The following is a 12938-nucleotide window of genomic DNA, read 5'->3' as shown; positions in this document are numbered from 1 at the left end:
TTTCTCCAGCATGGCGGTCAAGACTTTCAGCTTTGCAACTCATGTGAAATCCCCTCCGCCCATGGTTTCTTTCTCTTCCCAAAACATTTTGCCTTTCACACACTGGAAGATGACAGACACAACTAGATAAAGAGGCAATATTCAAGGCCATGTGGATGAAGAATAAGAAAGAAAAAAAGAAATCTTCCTTGATCATTACTTGCCCACTGAGGTTCAAATACGTGGCATTTTGCATTATGTAAATTCAATATGGAAAGAAAATGACAACAAAATTTGTCTATGTTGTTTATGTTTGTGTTGTTTATGTGATTCAAATAAGAAATTTCAGATTATATTTTGGGGTTTGTATATATTCAACACATCCAGACTTATACAAATACAGTCTTCACATCTTTCCATGTTTTCCCAATTCTATCACTTGGCGTAGGGTCTGGTCTAGAGTATTTTCTATTATCAAGAAATCTATATCCACGATCCAGTTTTCTTTCTCAGACTGCAAGAGTCTAATCTAAATGTGGTCCAATTTTGTCCACTTTCCCCATGAGAGACAAAAATCTGTATAAAGGGTAAACCTGGTCACATTGTCCTCCTTCCCAGCTCAGAACATTTCAATGGATAAGTGATCGCCACTTCATCCTAACTTCGCACTGCTTCCCATCTCCATCCTCACTGTGTTCTCAATCTCCTCATACTGCTCCTTGGTGGAGGGCTTCAGGCTACCTCTATCAACTGCATCTGAATTAGTAAGAATATCTTCTTGCAGTTCCAGTAATCCCACCTTCCAAAATTAGCATCACTATAAACGGTCCTTTGTGACTATGAAGAATATTGATCATTTTAGAAGATATTTCAATTAGGTGTGAAGGAAAGTATGTGGTAGAGAAGGAGGTAGAGAAGGGGTTGGGAAGGGAGCAGAAAAAGATCATTCTGTGACTGATGGAAGGGGAATCTTGGGGAGGCAGAAAGGAGAAGATGGGATGAAAGATTCAAAGAAATTTCCTCAGAGATCTGAAAGGATTCTTCTTTGGACTCGGTGACTTATCAGAGATAATCAGGAGCTTCTTGGAGCTTCAAGCATCAGTTTGGTTTAGATATCCAATCATCTTTTTCACTTTTTTAGAACATTCTAATTTCAAGTTCATGTGTAAATAGATGCTTTCTGCAAGCCACCATACCTCTAAGCAATTTTCAGTACATTCTTTTCTACGGTATGTAATGAGAAAAAATAGAACCTTTTTTTTTTTTTCCTGGTTGATCCAGGTTGGAAGTTGTTCATATGCAATAAACCAAAGAAATAATGTTTGGGTCATAGCAACTTCTGTCCCTGGATCTTGAAATTTATTCAGAACTGGTCAAACTCGTCCAGGAGTTGCAATCCATTTACTGGTAAGTTGTTTAAGCAGAAGCTCATTTTTTACAGTGTGGATAAAGCTAATTGGCAGTACTTAACTGCTTGATCTAATTCTCCATATTTCATCTCTCAACATCTGCAAGTACTTAGGGTTCAGATTTCAACTGAGCTTTGAAACAGGAGCAATGGCTTGAGACTTTCTGCTGATGTGGAAAGAACAAGTAGAAAGCTCCCAGCAGATTCACTGTGTGATACCCTCACCCTGCCTTGGTCACTCTTATTCCAGAAACATCAAGAAGAGCATATATGGCCTATGTAGGAAAACAACAGTACTCACTCTTAATGATGGAACTATAGTACCATTTATCAAAACACAAAATTCAAGGCTTCACTGACAACGTTTACAGCATTATTGAAAACTTCAAAGGACTTACTGATCCTACCAATCAGTATCAAATTATTTCTATCAAGGAATGCTGCTGGGTGTGGTACTGCACCCCTGAAATTCCAGGCACTTGGAGGCTGAGGCAGGAAGATTGCAAGTCTGAGGCCAGCCTTAGCAACTTAGTGAGACCCGTCTCAAAATGAAAAAATTAAAAGGGCTGAGGATGTGACTCATGGTACCATCCCTGGGTTTAATCTCCATTTAAAAACAAGAAAGGAATACTATGTTATCATGTTTTATCCATAGAATAACCTATAATATAGATATGGTCTTTTGCCATTTTATCAGATTGTCTGATTTGAGACTCAGATAAAAAAATAAATTTTGTCGGGACAACTTTGTACTCCTATTTGTCCTCCAGAATTCCTTGTAAGGTCAAACAGATATTAGACTTCATTTCAACCCACATCTTTGCCTATATTGCTTTCCCTGCCCTGTACTTTTCTCCTTACAATCTAATATATTTCACCAGGGTGCATACCTTAATCAATCTCTTACATAAAATTCATGTCTCCTGCTCTGCTGCTGCAACCTGAACTAAAACACTAAAATATCTCTGACTCTAGGATAATTGTGACTTAATTATTCCTTAGTGGATTTTTTTGACCTAGCCCAACAGTATTCATTTACATTAGAATAAAGTCAGAGGTTCCTCGACTATCAAGTCTTCCTATACTCTGTATCCTCCATAGTACCAACATATATCTGTCCTAGTAAACATAGTACTGAATCTGATCAGAGAGATTACTAAGGCAGCAGAAAACCAAGATCTTATATTTTTATCTAAGTGTTAACAGAAACCAGATTTTCCTTGGGGACAACTCACTCTTCCTTTGCATTAATAGAGATAAGAAAGATTGACAGAAGTAGAAATTTAAACAAAAGTCATAACAAGTTATAAGAAAGGCAAAATGGGTTGAGAGAGGACCTTTTTCATTCCTGACTTGCTCCTTCCTTCTGTCTCCATCAGTAGAATCAAACTATATTTCCAGAGGGGTAAGTTCCCTATGTTACTGGCATAATCAAATAAACAACAACTTTCACATTTTTAGAGAAAAATAACAGAAAAAATAAAGCCAAAAAGAAATGACAAAGCATACTTTTGCTTCTCTGGAAAATGGAGATAATAATAGTAGTTATTACATAGGTAAGTATAGTAGTAAGTGCAGTTATATATGCCTGGCAAGTGATTTATAAATGTTAATTATGATAATTATTATTCTTATTTATTTTATCTCACAAGTCCTTATTGATTTTTCAACACACATACTGTATGCTCTCAAACATCCTTTGCTGGCTGTCCTTTCCCCATCCCACACCCTTCTCACCCCTCCACCATGTTTCCATTATACCCAGGACATTACATTTATAGTAGCTCTTACCCATAACATGAGAATAGTTTATCTCCGTCTCCCCTCAGAGGACTATGAACAACTTGAGGACCGGGGATTGGCTGTTATTCACTTTTGAATCTCTAGCACCACCATCTAGTCCACCTAAGATGCTCAGTCAACACAAATTTCCTTATTTCAATTTTGGATACATAAAGATCCAGCTGCAGCAGGGATGAGGATGCATAGTCATAGAGAAAAAGGTTATCGAAGATGAGATTTCCTGGCTCAGTGAAAGTGATTCTCTCCTTTGGCTTCCACATCACTGGCTGCAGGGCACGTCTTGCCAGCTAGCTGAGCTCTGACTAACACACAGAGCTGGTAATGCAGGCATCCGACAGTTCTCTGGATCTGAACAACGCTAATCCAGCCAAGCCTTGGCTCATACCAGGAATAGCCAATTTTGATTCCACCCTCTTCATGTATTTGTAAACTCATTCTGCCTCAAAGAGTTCCAAACAGAACTTTTCTTCAAAAGTATTACCTGATCATTTATTGTGGGAAAAAAATGCTATCGAAAAGCCAAGAATTGGGGTGATTGTTGAAGGGTACTCTCATCAATATTATAATGGGAAAGGGAGTCCTTTCTTCATAAATCTATCAGTTCTTCTGTGACATATGTGTTTTTACATTTGGAATTTCAAAATAAGCCTGCATTAACTTGGACATATTTACTTCTCAAGAAAGATTATTAGAAGCAGAATTTAAATTATGATATTTGGGTATAGTGGTACATGAGGATAGTTCCAGTCATTTGGGAGGCTGAGCCCTAGCAAAAGCCCATCTCAAAAATATAAATATGAGATTTAATTCTGAGGGAATGCCTTCAGTTTAGCTCAGTTTCCTGTGCTCCTTTTCATTATTTTCTCCGATATCCTAAAGTTAATCATAAGATACAAAAAATACATAAGAAGTTCAAATCACACACACACACACACACACACACACACACATAGCCCTTCCTACAAATATATATGGAAACCTTTCACTTCTTGCACAGGGATAATTAAGTTGCTCTTTATGAAAACATATATCTCTGCCCCAGGATATTTTGATAATCCTCCTCTAAATACAAGACACTGAATTAACAAATTCAAAATTGTTAATTCACTGATTCATGAATATTTTGGGTGGATTATTTACTTGGATTTCAAATGTCTTAGTATAAATGTTGAAATCATTCAGAAAGAAATTTAGTTATAACATATTCAAAATAAACTTCCAATAACTCACTATTTCATATTGTGTTTTTGTTTTGTAATGAGGTTTATGTGTGGTAGAAGGATCTGATTTCAATCCGGTATTTTAATATAGTTGATTCCTTTGTGCAAGGAGAAAAATACTTTTTAATGGGAATGCAGAGTACCTGCTCAGTATCTATTATTATTAAATTAGAGGTCATAAAAAACATGAGATAGTAAGAATTAGAATGTCTTGGTTAATTGATGTAACAGAACCAGGTTGCTGAGAGTTGTTCCCCAATTCCCAAATTTAATGGAGAGTCTTGGGTAATGTTGCAATGTATCTCTGGAAAAATAAACAAGTCAAGGGGAACACCTTTATCAAAAGAACCTGACTATCTTCAATTGACATAACTATTGTCAAATTAATTATACTTTACAGAATCTTTGAAATTGACATTAGACCCTGTGAACATATGGTATAGCAGGCAGAGTTCAAAACTGATATCACAAGTCAGTGATAAATGCAAAAAATAAATAGATATGTAACTTCAGAATAAGAACCAGGAAAAGAATGCACATTTCTACTCCACCTTTGGGCACATCATGGTAAACCATGGAAGAGAGGTGATCTAAGATCTAAGTTTGACTATAAAGCTAGCAATTTACTAGGTATCAAGGCATTAAGTCTATCTTGCTATGGAATAAGATACTTTTCTGATGTAGCACGATTTACAGTGGAGTGGAGATCATTTTATTTATTCACCCAGAGGAATAACCTAACCAAGCACCTAAACTAAAGATATGATTTATAGAGGAAGTAAATCCTCTTTCCTATGACTTGAATATTTTTCTTTCTTAGGAGCCAGCTGCTAAGTCCAGAGAAAATATCAACATGATTTTCAATGAAGCAAATTGGTACCAATAAAATGAGGTCAACAGTGCACCCCCCTCACTATCCAGGAAACAGGCTGAACAGAAATCCAATTTCTGTTAGGAAGAAGGTGGAAGGATGGATTCTAACTTATGCTGAGGGATAGAAATGGACATGGTGGCCCACCAACCCATCCATAGTTGTGATTCAGCTAAAATTGTGCTTTTAAATTTCAAACTCTGAAATAATTATGTAAGATACAAGCTATTTAAAAGCAATAAAGAAGCAATAAATTTCTAGTGATCCATACATATTTATTTGTCTTTATTTCCTAGCTGAAGTTATTAAAGTCCAAATAATAAAAGGATTTTAAATAATAAATAATTCCAAATGCTTTATATATTTCTATGTAAATCTATCTTTAGGTAAAATTTCTGGGTCTGTACATTGGGAAAATCTGAGACTTATTTTTTAAAGAGTGGTAACTACAATCATTAGCAACAAGTTATTAGAGACTAGGCAAGATGAAATGTTTTCATTCTGCTGATAGACAGCAATGCTCACAGTAAGAAAATGAAAGAAATGTTCAATGCTTTTGTAATTATGTCAAAATGGATTCTACTGTCACATATAACTAAAAAGAACCAATAAAAAAAACCTGTCACCTGGCTTTATGATACATATTTATGAGCTTCAACTCTGACTTTGGTATCTTTCTCTTCCATGACAGAAATAATTCTACTTAACTTAGTTCATTGGGAAATGAGGTTTATAATCCATAATGACTTTTGTGTAATGTGAGATAACTCGACTTCTGTGGGTTAAAGTCATGTTCTTGTGTACCTAAGTGCCAACTACAGGAGCAAAACTTAAAAATATGTATGTACTCTTTCCATGCGCGGACATTACCCTTTTGTTGCAATACTGACATCTTCTAATTTGTCAATTCTTTTTGTTTTTGTGGATTTTAAAAAAATCTTTATTTTTGCAACATTTACAACTGTTGGCAAAGTCATTCAGTCAAAACTAAAATCAACTTTCATGTACTCACAAATCCCCAACACTCCTGGATCCTCTAACGATCAACAAATTGGCTTTAATAAAAAAAATCATCTTTAACTTCTCCTTGATCCTACGAGTTGCCAAATTGAATTCAATTTAGTAAACATTATTGAGAACTTACTACATGTTTTGCATGATGATAGGCAGAATTCCCACCCCTGAACTGAGCTCAGAGGCATATATCCCTTTGATATACTGCAACACCTCTTTATGGTAATAACTCCTACTTAGTCTCCCTGTCTACTTTTTCCTCTTCTTTCTATAATTCATTTATTTAAGTCAATCATCCTGAGAAGGTAACATCTCTTTCTGCACCATAAAAAAGAACATTAAGGTAGCCCAAGATCATGATAAGGATATGTAACATTATGTATTAGAGGTCATTTGAATTCCTTATTGATAAAGTACTTGTAGCTGTAGGACCCCCCCCCCAAAAAAAAATCAACTAAGCAGAATTATTACACAATACAATAACTATTGTTTTTCTTTTCTTTTTCCCTTGGAAAAATCATTATATCTGAATTTAATAGTTTGTTTAACCATGTGCAGTATATTCAATGTCGTTTTTTCCAATATGAATGATGAATGTGTGTGTGTGTGTGTGTGTGTAGTTTGCCTTAGCCATCTGCGATTCTGCAAAATAGTATGTGCATGGCTGGCCCTTTCTCACAGCACCTTCAAGCATTTCTGTTAAAGGAGACAGAAACCACCAAGACTGAACATTGATCTGTTGCGAATGAATAAAAAGAGTCAAGACCAGGCCAACCTTTAGAATCTGGAGACCATTTTAATTTATAAAATTCATTCTCCTTGTTATGAATAGAAATTCTTTCTCATTTGCATTGTCCTATCCTGGAGAAAAGAATAAACCCAAGAAGTGAGTGAAACTTACTCTGCCTTGCTGTGGTTGTAGCAGTGTTGACAACTGAAATGCTCAGCACTGTAAGCACAGCTCCCACTTCCCTCCGAAGCAGGTCCTCTTGCTTGTGTTTGTATTCCTGAGCTTGTTTTTTGTATTCACTGCAGAGCTCTGTGTGACTCTAAGGCCGGCAGCCTGGGCCATTAATAGGATAAATAGTATTCTGTTTAGAAAATATCTTTTGTTGTTGCTGTTGCCTAATTTCCCTCTCCTCCTTGATTTAATTTATTCATCTGCTCACGGATGCCACCTTCCTGTTCAGAGGGTTTGTAGCAGCAACAAAATGAAAAACACAAGTTTTCCATTCAGGGAAAAGGACAATACTGAAGCTGGCACTGGAAGACTTGGTGAAATTATTAGTCTTCTCCCGAGGGCACCACCTGTCCTATTGCCTGCCAGATCCTTGTCCCCAAGCCCACACTCCAAGGCACAGAAAATGCACCATAAGAGCATGAGTTAATGGCTTGAGAGCAAACCTCCAAATCAAATGTCTGCCCTTTCAATTATCCAATGACTTCAAAGTTACCATCTATTTAACTGTTTGAAGCCTTTATGACATCATTTATGAAACAATAAGGATCGGGGAGAAAAAATTGAAATAAATATAATGCAAGTAGCCAGGGCCTGGGACAAAGAATTTGCTCCTAGATGCTAATGGTCACTTTTGTTTTTCTTTTTGAATCATCCTGGGTAAATTAGGCTTATGAAGATCCTCTCCAGTGTTTGTGCTAACAGGTAAATGATAAAAAATCATGTGGATGTCCTTATTACAAATGCATATTTTTCATTTTCCATACAATACATGGTAGATTCGATACCGTATTTATATTGTATGTATAACAATCTTTCCATGTGATTCACATGGGCAGTCAGATTCACAAACTGCTGTTTCTTCATCCCACCCTAAATTTGATTGCTCAAGTTTCTCTTGAAAATTGTTGCCAAGTATTTCTGTAACCTCTGTATAAATACATAAATAACATTGAACTCTAAATGCCACTTGAAACACCCCTGCCTATATAATTGCCTTTAGAAGTCATTTCTTCCTCCCAAGCAAAAGTTCTCTCTTGCATCCCTGTTTCATTGATGCAAATTAAAAGTTCTGGAGTCATGCACAAAAATTATATTAATGCTTCATTATACTGATAGTCATATATATATATATACTAGGATTTGGAATATATATATATATATATATATATATATATATATATATATATATATATATATTCCAAATCCTAGTCTTCTTTCAAATCTTCTCTCTTCTGGACTGGTCTATTGCTGATACCCTTAGCCCTTTTGTAAGGTGTAAGGCAGTAATCCTTTATGAGGGTAGACCCTTATGAGCTAATCACCTCAAAGCCCCACCTCTTAACTCTATTTCATTAAGGATTAATTACATATAATGTTAATTTTGAAGAAGACACAAATATTCAAGCCAAGCACTGTCAGTATGCAATCCACTCTCAGAACCTGAGGGGGATTGATTCCATGAACCCCACAGATAACAAAATCTGCAAATGCTCAAGCCCCTTATATAAATTTGCATAGCATTTGCATACAACCTACACGAATATCTCTGTTTACTTTAATTTGTTTATAGAATCCTTAGAAGACATAATACAATGTATATGCTACATAAGCAGTTGCTATACTCTAGGAAATGTTATCATTTAGGAAATGATAACAAATTTCTGCACAAGTTCAGTACAGATGCAATTTTTTTTTAAATACTTTTGTTTCATGGTTAGTTGAATGCACAGATGTAGAATCCATGATTCTAGAGGTCTAGCTGAAAATATATTCTGTTTTCTAACACTGCAACTCTTTGTAACAAAAATATTTTCCCTTTATGTGGTATAAATATCTCAAGCCAGCAACTTCAAAGAATGTTTTGCTTACCCTCATAGGCTCAGTTCTTTTATTGTTGTTGTTTTAAATTAATAGTTAGAAAATATCGGGCTGGGGATGTGGCTCAAGTGGTAGTGCGCTCACCTGGCATGCACAGGGTGCTGGGTTTGATCCTCAGCACCACATGAAAATAAAATAAAGATGTTGTGTCCACCGAAAACTTTATATATATATATATATATATATATATATATATATATGAAAATTCTCTCTTTAAAAAAAAGGAAATATCGATTCAATGAAGGATTCATAAAATTTTCTGAAAAACTAGAAATTGCAGTTTGAGTATGCACTCTCCACAGTCGCAGTGTGCAGAACCTCCCTTTGGACTGGACTCTTCTTCGTTTGCACGCCCAGCCTCTGCAGACCCTCTTTTGCCACGGGACCTTGGAATAGAACTGCACACTTTTACAAGAACTTTCAAATCTCGTATGTAAGAGGACATTTTGTCCAATGCTATGAAATAGAAAGGAAATGATAAAATCCTATATGTGCATATTTGATATGCATAAAAGTATACCTAATACCCCCAGAATGCGTCAAAACAGAATGCCTAGATGTAATGGTTTAGCAGTATTGGAGTAAAGGTTCTTGTTTAAAAATCCTGACTTAGCAACTTACTAGATATCAATATGGCCAAGTCCTTTAATGTTTTTTTTTTAGACTGGTGTTTTATGTTTATAAAATAAAACTATAAGATGGTACTCATAGCATTTCAGGAAAGATTAGATGAAAATTTTAGCACAGTTTCTAGTAATATTATGATACTTAAATATGTCCCATTGATGTTCGTAATACTTGGGCACTAGAACTTAGAGCTCTAACATCTAGTGTGGGATTCCTCTTGTTGGATGGCACTGTTACTTCCACTCTATTCCTTGCATCTCCTAAGTCTTACTTTCTGAACCCCCTCAATGTGAATGTTTTCCTGGGTTGTTGAAGAAGATTGACTCTTGAGGATATATTTGTTGTTCTAATGAATTGTCTCAGAGTCCTGCTCTCTACCAAATCATTTTATATGGGAAATATGACATGTAACCCATGTGAGTGGTTACTCAGTTTATATTCCGTTTAGATTCTCACTTTATGCTGGGTGGGCTATGAATAATGTACTCTCTTAAGGAATTGAGAATAAGAATAATTTTCCAAACAAACCAATAACTCATTGAGATCTCAGATAAAATAAAATCCTTGAACAAATAATTGCACACTTCAGTGAATTCAATGAGTGGACTTACTACTACTAAACCATCGAGATGACATTTTTACGTATTTCAAAAATCTGGGCTTTTTAACTGCCTCCAAACTCGGGCAGCCAAGTTTCTATAAATCTCATATTTTCCTCAACTAACTCTTGCTTCTTTCTCACTTTTGAATATTTTGATTCTGTCTCTCATAGTAGTTATGTTGGGGCTGTGTGATCACAGAAAATTACAGCTGGAGGGACAAAGAAACAATGATGTAAGTCTTTCATGAGACAACACTTTCTGATGCCCTAAAGTTCTATAAATAGAAGGGGCTGAAAGAGTTATGGAAGTGTATCTCAGGATCACAAAACCTCATTTCTTTTCTTGAAATTAGTAATAAAATATAATTCATTTTCCATGCAATTTGACAGTCATTAGTTTTGTCATTCTATTTATTACATCATAAGATATGACTGTGGTATATTTTATTTTGTGCCTTTTATTTTTTACCTAATTCTATTTTAAACTGCTGGACCACAGAAACCATTTCTATATTCCATTGTAGTCTTCAAATGAGTTTAATTTTAGCTGCATACATGAGTGTCAAATATGTTTGCAGGGTGGTATACATATATAATGTTCATCAAACTATACATTACAGAAGGAATTAAATCAGTATACTTCCCTGGTAAAATAAAACAAAATAAAAATGTTAGATCATGGGGGCTGGGGATATAGCTCAGTTGTTAGAGTGCTTGTCTCACATGTACAAATGTTCAAGGACCTGGGTTCAATCCCCAGCACTACACACACACACACACACACACACACACAAATGGTAGATCACTTATTTTGGTAACCAGGGGAGCATGATATAAACTAACTAACTAAACAATTTAACTAACTGTAGATATGTATATAGGACTAGGTTACTTATGCTTACTTCTAAGTAGTTGTCATAGCTGGAAATACATATTTGAATAATAGATTATAATATGTTGATGTTGATTTCTGAATTCACTAAAAATTTACTGGCTCTTATCTCTTGAATCGGGGCCTAAGAATCTGCCTTTTAAATAGGTATCTCTGGCAACACTGATATTTAGTATGAACTGAACACTTGTGTTAAGGAAACCAATGGTAGAACATAGGCAAAAACTTGAGAAATGGTTAGAATGATGAGAAAGAATTAAAGCAACTCTAATCACAGGAGTCCAATCACACGGGGTACCGTGGGAAGTTAAGATCAGTGTCCCTGCCCTGTGTGTTTGGCTAAAGCTATAGAGATATAAAGAACTTAAAGTGTGAAAGAGATTTTATAGGTAAGTCAGACAATAAGTGTACAAAGATTTCAAACTTGGTTAAGAAGACTTAAATATGAGAAAATTTTATTTCCAAATTATTTGGGAACAAAATTTAAGATTGGACTTAAAATACAGATGAATGGGTGGATAAGAAAAAGGTTTTCCAGCTATGGTTGGGGGGAAATTTAGGTAAAAATCAGGAGGGGGTAATGAATATAATCTATAAGAATAATGAATCATTATATGGGCAAATTAAGGGTAAATTTTCACAAAGTTATATTTCTACTTCTAAGAAGAATCCCTTTCAATTTGGACTAGAAATACATGCATTAAAATTTGGACTAGAAATACATGCATTAGTTTCTCAGAAGTGGATAACAACTGAGCCAATGAAGAATATGCCACTCAAGACAGCAACCAAAATTCGTAAAAAACCTGCAAAAGGCTGGAATAAAATGGGGGTGGGGTGCGGGGGATGAAATACATTGAACATCAGAACTTTCTGTGTGCTTGTCTTTCTAACTGGGTCTCCTGGGGCTACAACACTTCTCTGGAATCCTAGATGGATCCTCTTTAGTTACCAATGTGTATAGTAGGATCAACTTACAAACTTACCCTTGTATAACATTATAGCTAAAATGGAAACTGGCAGCCCTGTTCAGTTTATATTAGTCAAAGAAAAAATAGAATTACATTTTTTTTCTCAGGGTTTAGACTGCATTTAATAATTCTTAAACTATATTGAAGACACTTGGAAAACCCCCAGAGGATTAAACATTGTTCTATTTATTTTTTAATCTCATAATACAAGAAAAAAAATATCAACCTTTTCCTTTGCTATCCTTGGCCAAGTTGATATCATCTTTCATCCTGGCTCTGGGATTGCATGAGATGTTGAGACAGCACACGGGACACGTGTGAACTGCACACGGGACACGTGTGAACTGCGGGTGAGAGTGATACTGGATGTGGGGAAGGCCCTATTGAAGAGCCCAGAGGTAACCAGAAGCTTTTGCAATATGGGAAGGAGTGTGTTTGCCTGTGTCTGTGTCCTAACTGCATCTTACAACTAGGCCCAAATTCCCTTCCCTGTCTAGTAAAGGGCACCACCAATGTTCCTTCCTGATGCTTCCTTGAGTATCAGTTTATTTTCTGACCGCTCATATATTTTTTCAAAGTTGAACATTGGTAAATGCTGAGCACAGTGTATACTTCTTGCATTATTCCCCCAGAATTTCATCACTGAATTCTCAGATCAGATCGTTTGTGTCTGCTTCAGACAGGCTCATGGAAAGTACAAACCCACACCAGTG

At 35.7% G+C, this 12938-nt stretch overlaps 1 long non-coding RNA gene across 2 annotated transcripts in view; it reads right to left on the bottom strand.

The window, feature by feature from the left end:
* Nucleotides 1–7473, bottom strand: part of LOC110597709 (uncharacterized) — a 36169-nt gene extending 28696 nt beyond the window's left edge. The window contains exon 1 of one of the 2 annotated variants that reach the window (XR_013425135.1): nucleotides 7197–7473. This is a non-coding gene — a long non-coding RNA (uncharacterized LOC110597709). Of the gene's footprint in view, nucleotides 1–3178; nucleotides 3526–7196 lie in introns of those variants that run through there. The other variant, XR_013425136.1, reaches the window with a different exon arrangement.
* Nucleotides 7474–12938: the final 5465 nt, after the last annotated feature.

Source organism: Ictidomys tridecemlineatus, chromosome 1, assembly GCF_052094955.1.
Source record: "Ictidomys tridecemlineatus isolate mIctTri1 chromosome 1, mIctTri1.hap1, whole genome shotgun sequence".
NCBI lineage: Eukaryota > Metazoa > Chordata > Mammalia > Rodentia > Sciuridae > Ictidomys > Ictidomys tridecemlineatus.
Note: the sequence above shows the minus strand (reverse complement) of the source record. Positions and strands in the feature narration are given on the sequence as shown.